Source organism: Plectropomus leopardus, chromosome 13 (genome assembly GCF_008729295.1).
Source record: "Plectropomus leopardus isolate mb chromosome 13, YSFRI_Pleo_2.0, whole genome shotgun sequence".
NCBI classification, from domain to species: domain Eukaryota; kingdom Metazoa; phylum Chordata; class Actinopteri; order Perciformes; family Serranidae; genus Plectropomus; species Plectropomus leopardus.
Genome location: NC_056475.1, coordinates 8,089,415 through 8,097,507, shown reverse-complemented (window position 1 = coordinate 8,097,507; position 8,093 = coordinate 8,089,415).

The window sequence follows — 8,093 nt, the reverse complement described above, 5'->3', positions numbered from 1 at the left end:
CTAGTTTCTATCAAGCGTATCCTGGCCTCTTGCAGCATCAAAAAGTTGCAAGGCTGCTGTCCATCATATTGCTGTCTGCAGATCTGCTTGTAGAGGACACAGCTGACTGCAAGTTTCTGCTCTTACACTGCTGCTGCAACGTGTTGTTCTTGCATTGGTATTACTTGTCTGTTGATATTGTGTAGTGCAGAAATATTTACCTGTGTGTGCATTCCAAAACTTGGTGAGTTTGATCTTTTCTAAAAAGAAAAGGAAAAAAATGCATAATGTGTACAAATCAGCTTGTTAACTACTGTGGAGCATTTCACAGTCTTGACTGAAAGACAAGGTATGGAGTGGCATCACTCATGTTACGTGCAAAATGTACACGTGGTCGGCATACACAGCTCTGTTTCACAGGCTGAATGCTTGGCCTCGGAGAAGATGGGATTCTGGAGATCTCTTTCTGGCAGTTGTGATTTAGTCGAGCTGCAAAGACTCCATTCCATACGTGTCAGGCGGTGTTGTGTTTCTGGGGCATTCCCTCTTTTTTTCCCCCTCCTCCTCTTCCAGTGGTATTGCTCTAATCCTGTGTGGGATATCTATGCCACCCACCACCACCAGCCACCCGTCAATACACCGTCACCATCAGGACCCCCTTCTCTGGGAGCTAAGTAAGACACAAAGGTGTTTTTGACATCTTATTGGATTGTATCAAGGACCAGCTCCAAACATTGACACACAGTTCAGAAATACAGTATAAGCTGTTTTACCTTACCTTACCTCACTTTACCTCATCTGACATCCCTTGTCTGGAGTGATGAAAACCCAATTCAAGTTTAGTCAGTCTTTCAGTAGTTTAAAGGAGTGTATCTAATTTTCATCTAAATATTTGTGAAAGCATTGACTGTCACTGATAAAAATAATGAATCCCCACTTTCTTCGGTGATCCCCCTGTTCTCTAGCATCTAGTGCCTCCATGGGGTTGACACTTTGGGATTTTAGTAAAATGTCTTAACAACTATTAACAGACTTTTGTGAAACTTTATCACCAGGATGCACATAAAGTGAGTCTTGAGGTGATTCCACCAGCACGTCAAAGTTCTCTCTTATCCACGGAAATATTTCAAGATGCATCGGGACCTTGTTATTTTCAGACATTCGTGATCACCAAATCTTGATTCCCAGTCACTTTGCTGGTCTGATTACTCTTCTTCTTGTGCCACCATTTGGTTGACAGTTCCTATTTTGAATGAAATGTCATGCCATGATCTAGATGATGTATCATCACAGCTTTGGCGATCCCCTGACTACCTTTCAGCTATTGCTTTCAGAAAGTTGGCATTTCTTCAGGATAAAATATCTTGACAACAATTGGACTGATTGCCGTAAAATTCGGTTACCACAAAAAGAAAAGTCGTCCCCTGAATTCTCATTTAGCGACATCATTAAATCAAAAATGTTAGTTCACCAACACTTTGGTTTATGATGAAATATCTGCAAAGTCGATGACCTTTGTACCAGCCTGATTTGTTCTTTGTGTTCTGTGCTAATTATCAGGTGTGAGCATAGTCACACTTAACTAAGATGATGAACATGGTAAACATTATGAAGCATGAGCAAAGGCTATTCAGTGAAGGCTGGATCGCGTTCTTTGACCCTTTGTGAGCTAAATGGTATGACACATGCGCAGTGTAACTGGAGCTGCAATGTTGGAGGTAGAAATTTCTAGATGGTTTTAATTTAAGCATAAACAGTGTATAGTTAACAAAAATGCTGCCTTAACATGTAAATAATGAAGCCTTACTCAAAACTCTCAGTTTTCAAAGAGCATGGCCGCAACCAGACTGTTGTCACTGAGCTTGGAGATGTTCACTAATGCAAGGTCAGACTGAGGTTGGAGGATGGATGCGGTTGCATTGTATAGATCGTACCTAGCACCTTGCTGCATAAACGGGACCTGGCTGCACGGTTGGTATTCTGATCTGCCCTTGATCTGCCCCATTGCATTATGAAGTGGGATTGAGGGCAGGGGGGCTGAACAGGGCCTTTTGTTCTCTGAGGTGAAGGAGTCATTGGGGTAAGAAGGTTTGGGTTACTGGAAGGAGGTTCGCCATTGTGAATGGAAAGGAAGGAGAGGAGGGCAGGGCAGAGCCAACCGCTGGGCATAAGGGTTGAATTAGAGTGGCCCACTCCACGGATTAGGTGACTGCCGAACAGAGCTCAGCGGGTATCCACTCCAGGACCTTCTTTGTGAAGGTCAGGCTTGATGGATTCTCCAGAACGTGTGATGCTGGATACTTTGACCCTGTTCCCACACGGTGCCCTCCTGCTGCACAGAAACCTTTGATGTAATTTCTGTCTTCTGTCTCTTGCAAAAAATTTCAAGGTGGTATGAGCTACACAACCCACTGGCCTTTCAAGCCACACAGATGCTGTCAGCCACTCCCATTTCTAAGGAGGATAGTGCTATTAACATCAGCACTGCAACTTTTTTTTCCATAGATACTTTTAGTATTTGGTTATGACTAATACTGCTGTTGCCTCTTCTCCAGCAAAGCCCTTGGTCAACTGTATTTGGTGTGGAGCTGCACACTTGAACTGGAGTTTCTTGATGTTGAACTGCTGAGTTCAAGGCAGCAGGTCCTTCCCACTCACTGTAACTTATAAAGAGCTCTTATCTTATGTTTTTTTCAGTCTTGACTTTAAGCATCAAAGGTGCCATTAATTGCTCTTGTCAAGAGCTGTTTACATCCTACCATCCGACAACCAGACAAAAATCAAAGACTCGGTGTCAGTCAAGGTGAAGCGGCTTTCACAGTTCAGTAGTGTTGCAGAAAGGTTAGATGTGAGTGAATGATTCAAATGAATGAAGTTGTACAGTGAGTCATCTTGAGGCAAAGGTGTACCTGCTCAGAATGGCCACACACAAAGTTTGGTTGAGAAGTCTGCTTTCCTGGCCTCGAGTTCATGGGCCATAAACCAAAAGTATTAGCTAAGAGACTTTAAAACGCTGTTTTACACTTGAGCGTCTAGTGATGATTCTCTCTGGGTCTGAGCAACAGCTTTTTATAATACACATAATCATTGGATTTATTTCTGACATAAATATATTGATTAAGGGAATACTTCACCCCCAGCGGTAGACCAGGATCTCCCATGTTTAGTGAGGTAAAAATATTGTTTTTGACGATGGAGACTGGTATTGAAGAGAATATAGATAAGTGTTACTTTCAGTTTAGTTCCCTTTCGGATATGGCCGTCTGTTTGGGAAGTACTGAGCCAACAATTGGACAAATGAGACTTGATATGATTGATTGTTGATAAAATTTTGCCATGAATGAATGTAGACCCCTATGAATTCATTGCATGAAGGTTTTCTGCATTTTTGGATTCTAGTTTCGCTGAAGAGGCATGTGAGAAAAACATTTAAACATGATTTCAAGGTAACATTGCTTTAAGTTGGCCATCCAAGTATTGAGAAGAAAATAGGGGCTTTATCATTTCCTTTTATGTTTTCTTTTCCTAATGAGTTGTTGTGGGTGTCAGTGAAAGGGAAAGCAACAGTGCGAGAAATCCGTTTATCAGCCCATCTCGGTCCTTCCCACTTCTCCATCCGCGACATTTCCCAAAACACATACTCGACATCAAGAGGCTCCCTCAGCCCAGTAGGTCACCTGTAACTGTTGATTTTTTTCTCCCTCTTTGTGCGATGCTTTCTTTCACAGGTTGCTTAAGAGTATGTGTCCATTTACACAACAAGACGTGGGAGGTATAAAAGAAGCCTCCGCAGAGAGCCTTGGTGCTGCTTAATGGGAGCCCGGGGCCTGCCCTCAGTCCTGGAGCCTTTCACACATCTTGCTCCCTGCCTCTCCAATTACTTCCACTGTCCTTCTGCAACAAAGACCCAACTGACTGCCCTCTCCTTCCCAGACCCCTATCAGTGTGGATCCACCTGAGATTTCTCCTCGCTATCTCTCCAGCATCTATGGAGATGAAGTGTCTTGTGTAACCTTGTAAATGAGGCTGGTCCTAATTAAAAAAAGGGGGTACACAGAGTATCCAAAGTGACTGATGTTAATTCTGTAACTCTACCTACCACCAAGCTTGAAAAGCAAGGTTTCAGACTGTATGTGTGTTTCTGTTTTTTGTCCATAAATGCCCCAGAGTGATACTGTACTACTTTGGCGAGTTTGTGTGCTTGGGTGAAGCTGCCCGAACTGCACTGAGTGAACTCTGGCAGAGTCTTTACCACAAATGAGGCCTTATCCAAAGGCAGAATCTCCATTTTACACCTGCAAAGGACTTGCCAAACAATTAATATTAAGGGGGAAAAATGCACTGTCCATTTTTAGCGAAATTACCACCTAATGTCTTTAAACGCTGCTGAGGCCTTGGTATGTAAACGTCATTGTTCCACAAAATAAAGGCTGCAGTGTTTTCCCCAAATTTCACCAAAGACATATTTTATCATCATTTGGCGCTTTGCAGGTGTAAATGACAGATCCAGCCCAAAAGCCTTGACATTCATCCTGCATGAGAGCCTCTCTTTGTGCAACACATTCCTTTTTCGCCTGCATTTAAAACATGTCTCCAAGCAGTTTTTCTCCTAGGTTTTTCCACTTCGCTCTCCATCATTTCCCCATCTCTGACCTCCCCACTCCGTTTCTTACATATTGCTCTGTTTCCACTCCCTCGCTCTTCCTCAGATTCCTATGCTGTCCCTCCCCTCAGCTTCCCTCTCCTCCCCACCTGCCCCCGTCCCCAAACACTGATCTCAGATTAAGTTGAACAGTATCCCAGGTAAAGTTTGCACCTGCTTCTCTAGGCACAGCTTCAGCAGGTGCTTTTTAATCTCCACTTTTCTCCTGTAAGGACATCATTATTTAAACAGCCAAACCTTTTTTGGATTGTTGCTGCTTCTGCTGGTCATCCTGCAGAGCTGGAATTGGTGCTCTTCTATCAGGACATCCACTTCCTCTACACAAACTCTTCTCTTTTCACCCTTGTCCACTTAACTGCCTCATTTCACACTCTCCATCCCCACCACCAGCACTCTGTGGATGGTCCTCTGCTGGATGGGACGCTGCTGTAAGGAGCTTGCCAGGTCAGACTATTGAGGTGCTAGATGTCCATCCTCTGAAGGCAGGTGAGTACATCATCTCCCCCTATACTCTGTAGTTTTTCTTTTCATGCCATAACTGTGCGGCAAAAGCAACTGTCCTCAAAAAGCCTTTCAATTTTTAATGCTTGAAATATAGACGTTTTGCTAAAATGTTAGGTATTTTGGGTCATTCATGATCTGTTTAGGAGACATTATATGCTCAACAGACTGTTGTTGGTGATGTCAATATTTATTCATGGTCTAACAGAATTGCTGATAGCTATTACAGATGTTCCTAAATGTTTGTTGCTTAATTTTAAGAGGTCACTAACACCTTAAAAGGAAGCAAAGTCTATGTCTGACTCCCCCATCACAGGTTATGGGCAAAGTATGAGTTATGGGCAGCTCAACCAAAAAAATCATTGCTTTTTCTTGATTTATTTAATTGTAAGGATTTTAGAAACCTGAAGAGGTAAAGGTTACTAATATTTCACAAGAAAATGCTACACAAAAATTTAGCAAAGTCACAAAATTAAACCCAAATGTGTACCAGAAATCATTTTGGTTTGACAGTTTCCTCTTCAATCATCTTGTGACCCTTCAAATGTATCTTGGGACCCACTTTTGGGTCACAAACCCCAGGTTGGGAACCAATCAGGAATATTTCTGCTAATGTTAGTATTAAGACCTTTAAAATAGAAAATGTAAATGCATGTCATCTCTTCACTTTTAACATATAACAGCATCATTTATAATACAAGAAAAGTAAATTAAATAAGTATATTTCAGTGAGTAATTAACTTTAGATTAAGCATGTGGCTTACCTGATGCAGTTAGAGAAGTCTCTTTTTGAGTGTGACCCCAGAGATAAACATGTTAAAGTGTCTTGTTCATCTTTTAAGTCCCGGGGACTTTATCTTAATTGCCCTGCTAAAAGGTTCGGAGTTAATACCAAGCAGATAAGATGGTGAGCTACAGGAGTCAAAAGAGCAATTGTGGTAATCTTTTTGTTGACAATGTTTGATGAGAGGCTGATGACATTAGAGCAGACCTCTCTCAGCAGTGCTCACTAAGCTTGGCACACCTGAACACAATTTAACGTCAAGCTGGATAGATTTACACATTAGAGGTGATTTGAGTGAAGTTTCCAATCGACCTCAGATAACTCCTTTATCAGCAGTTTTGCATGCAGGACAGTCAAAGTGTCCATATTTATATATTCCAAAATCAAATCAAAGTCCAATTCTTAAATAATAAAACAAGTAGTTTTCTTAATTTCATTGGTTGGTATTTAAAATAAATACTTTTCGTACAGACATTACCATGCCTAGGAGTTACACTTCTACACAACTACACACCAGTGTTAAATAAAACAATCTCAATTTACAGATCCTCTCACTAGCTTTTTCGAAAATTTCAATGGCATCAACCTACAGTACAGCTAGACAGATAACACCTCTTACCCTCGGTTTGTATAGATGAGAAAATGAAAATTGATGTTATTGTCTTACTTTCTTTCATATTTATATATTATTATAATGTTGGAAATTCATATTTAACATAGCCAAAGATTCAAATAATGAGGTAAACTTATGACAAAGTAATCCCTGTTAGCAAAAACTTCACACTTCACTAAGTTATAAATAGTTTCCAACTTTTTTTTCCTACTTCTGTGACAGGCTGGTATCACCACACGACAGATTTCTTTATATGGTCATCAGCTCCAGGCACACTGCTGCGCTCATTTACATTGCGTACACTGCTACATGTAGCTACATGCTAACACCAAGGTAACATGTAATTTTGTTTCAGATCATCTTTCTGCAGGAACATGTTTGGTTGTGAGGATTTAGGTTTAAAACCTTTTATTAGTGATTTCTTAATGGTAGTAATTGTTGTTATACTCAGTTACCGTCACTCCCTGGCAGCAGTGATGGTGCAGAGATGTCAAGATATGGTAGACCCGCAATCACAGACCAATGAGAGCAGACTGGGCTTTATCGGGAGGGGTCTTAAAGAGACAGACACCTGAACGAATTGTTTCGCTCAAAGGGTGAACGTATGTGTTTCAGCACAGTATGAGGAAAATGTATTTTATATGTAGGCTACATGCGAGACAGCCCTATTGTACAATGTAAACAGTCAAATAAAAAACGTAAACTGTAGTCGGCAACAATTAAGTTGATTTTGACGAGGAAGCTAAAGTTAATCATTAGAAACAAATTATTTTATGTCAAAAACACCACAATCAGTGCTGCTGATAACTTACCGGTATTGCAAATATTGAGACGGTAATAGCTAACTGTCTGTCTAGGCGGTCCATATCACATCCTGAAAATGTCTGAACAAATTTTTCAGTCGACATCATTTTGATAAATCAACCATGTATAAAAAATACGTGGTGCTCCCATTGCAAAAAATTAAGAAATACACTGTCCTGAAGATAAAATTCTTTGGTGGACACAGTTCCTAACATTTGCATTGTCGCCTAAAAATCAGCAAACTAAATCTTGTGACGAATCAACAGTTGTTGTACCAAAGTTACACTTGTGGGTCTAGCTCATGTCCTCTGCAAGTACCACGACATGCATTAGATTGGTGGGGACTTCACATTGTGACAGTTTCACAAGTCCAAAATAACACTCACACAGGATAATGCAGATAAAGAAAGGCATATCATAGCACAAGAGCTATGATATTCAGAGGGGACAAGTTAAAACTTGTGGGTAAAGTTGGCAGTGATGTATAAGCTCATTAAATTCACTGAAAGTACAAAGAGTACCTTTAAAAGTTTCATTTTTCATTAAACAATTAAGTTCAAATGCTATATGGTGATAGGAAAATCTGCCAACTTGGCTGTATGTTCAACTTTGCCAATGGGAAGCTTGCCAAGCCAGATACTGAACAGCCCCAAAGGGCCACTGCAAGGACCCCAGCAATTCAAACCTACTCACTTAAAGCCATTAGTGCCCTAGTGTTTACGCTTTTCTCCCTCTAGCCAACAAGGCAT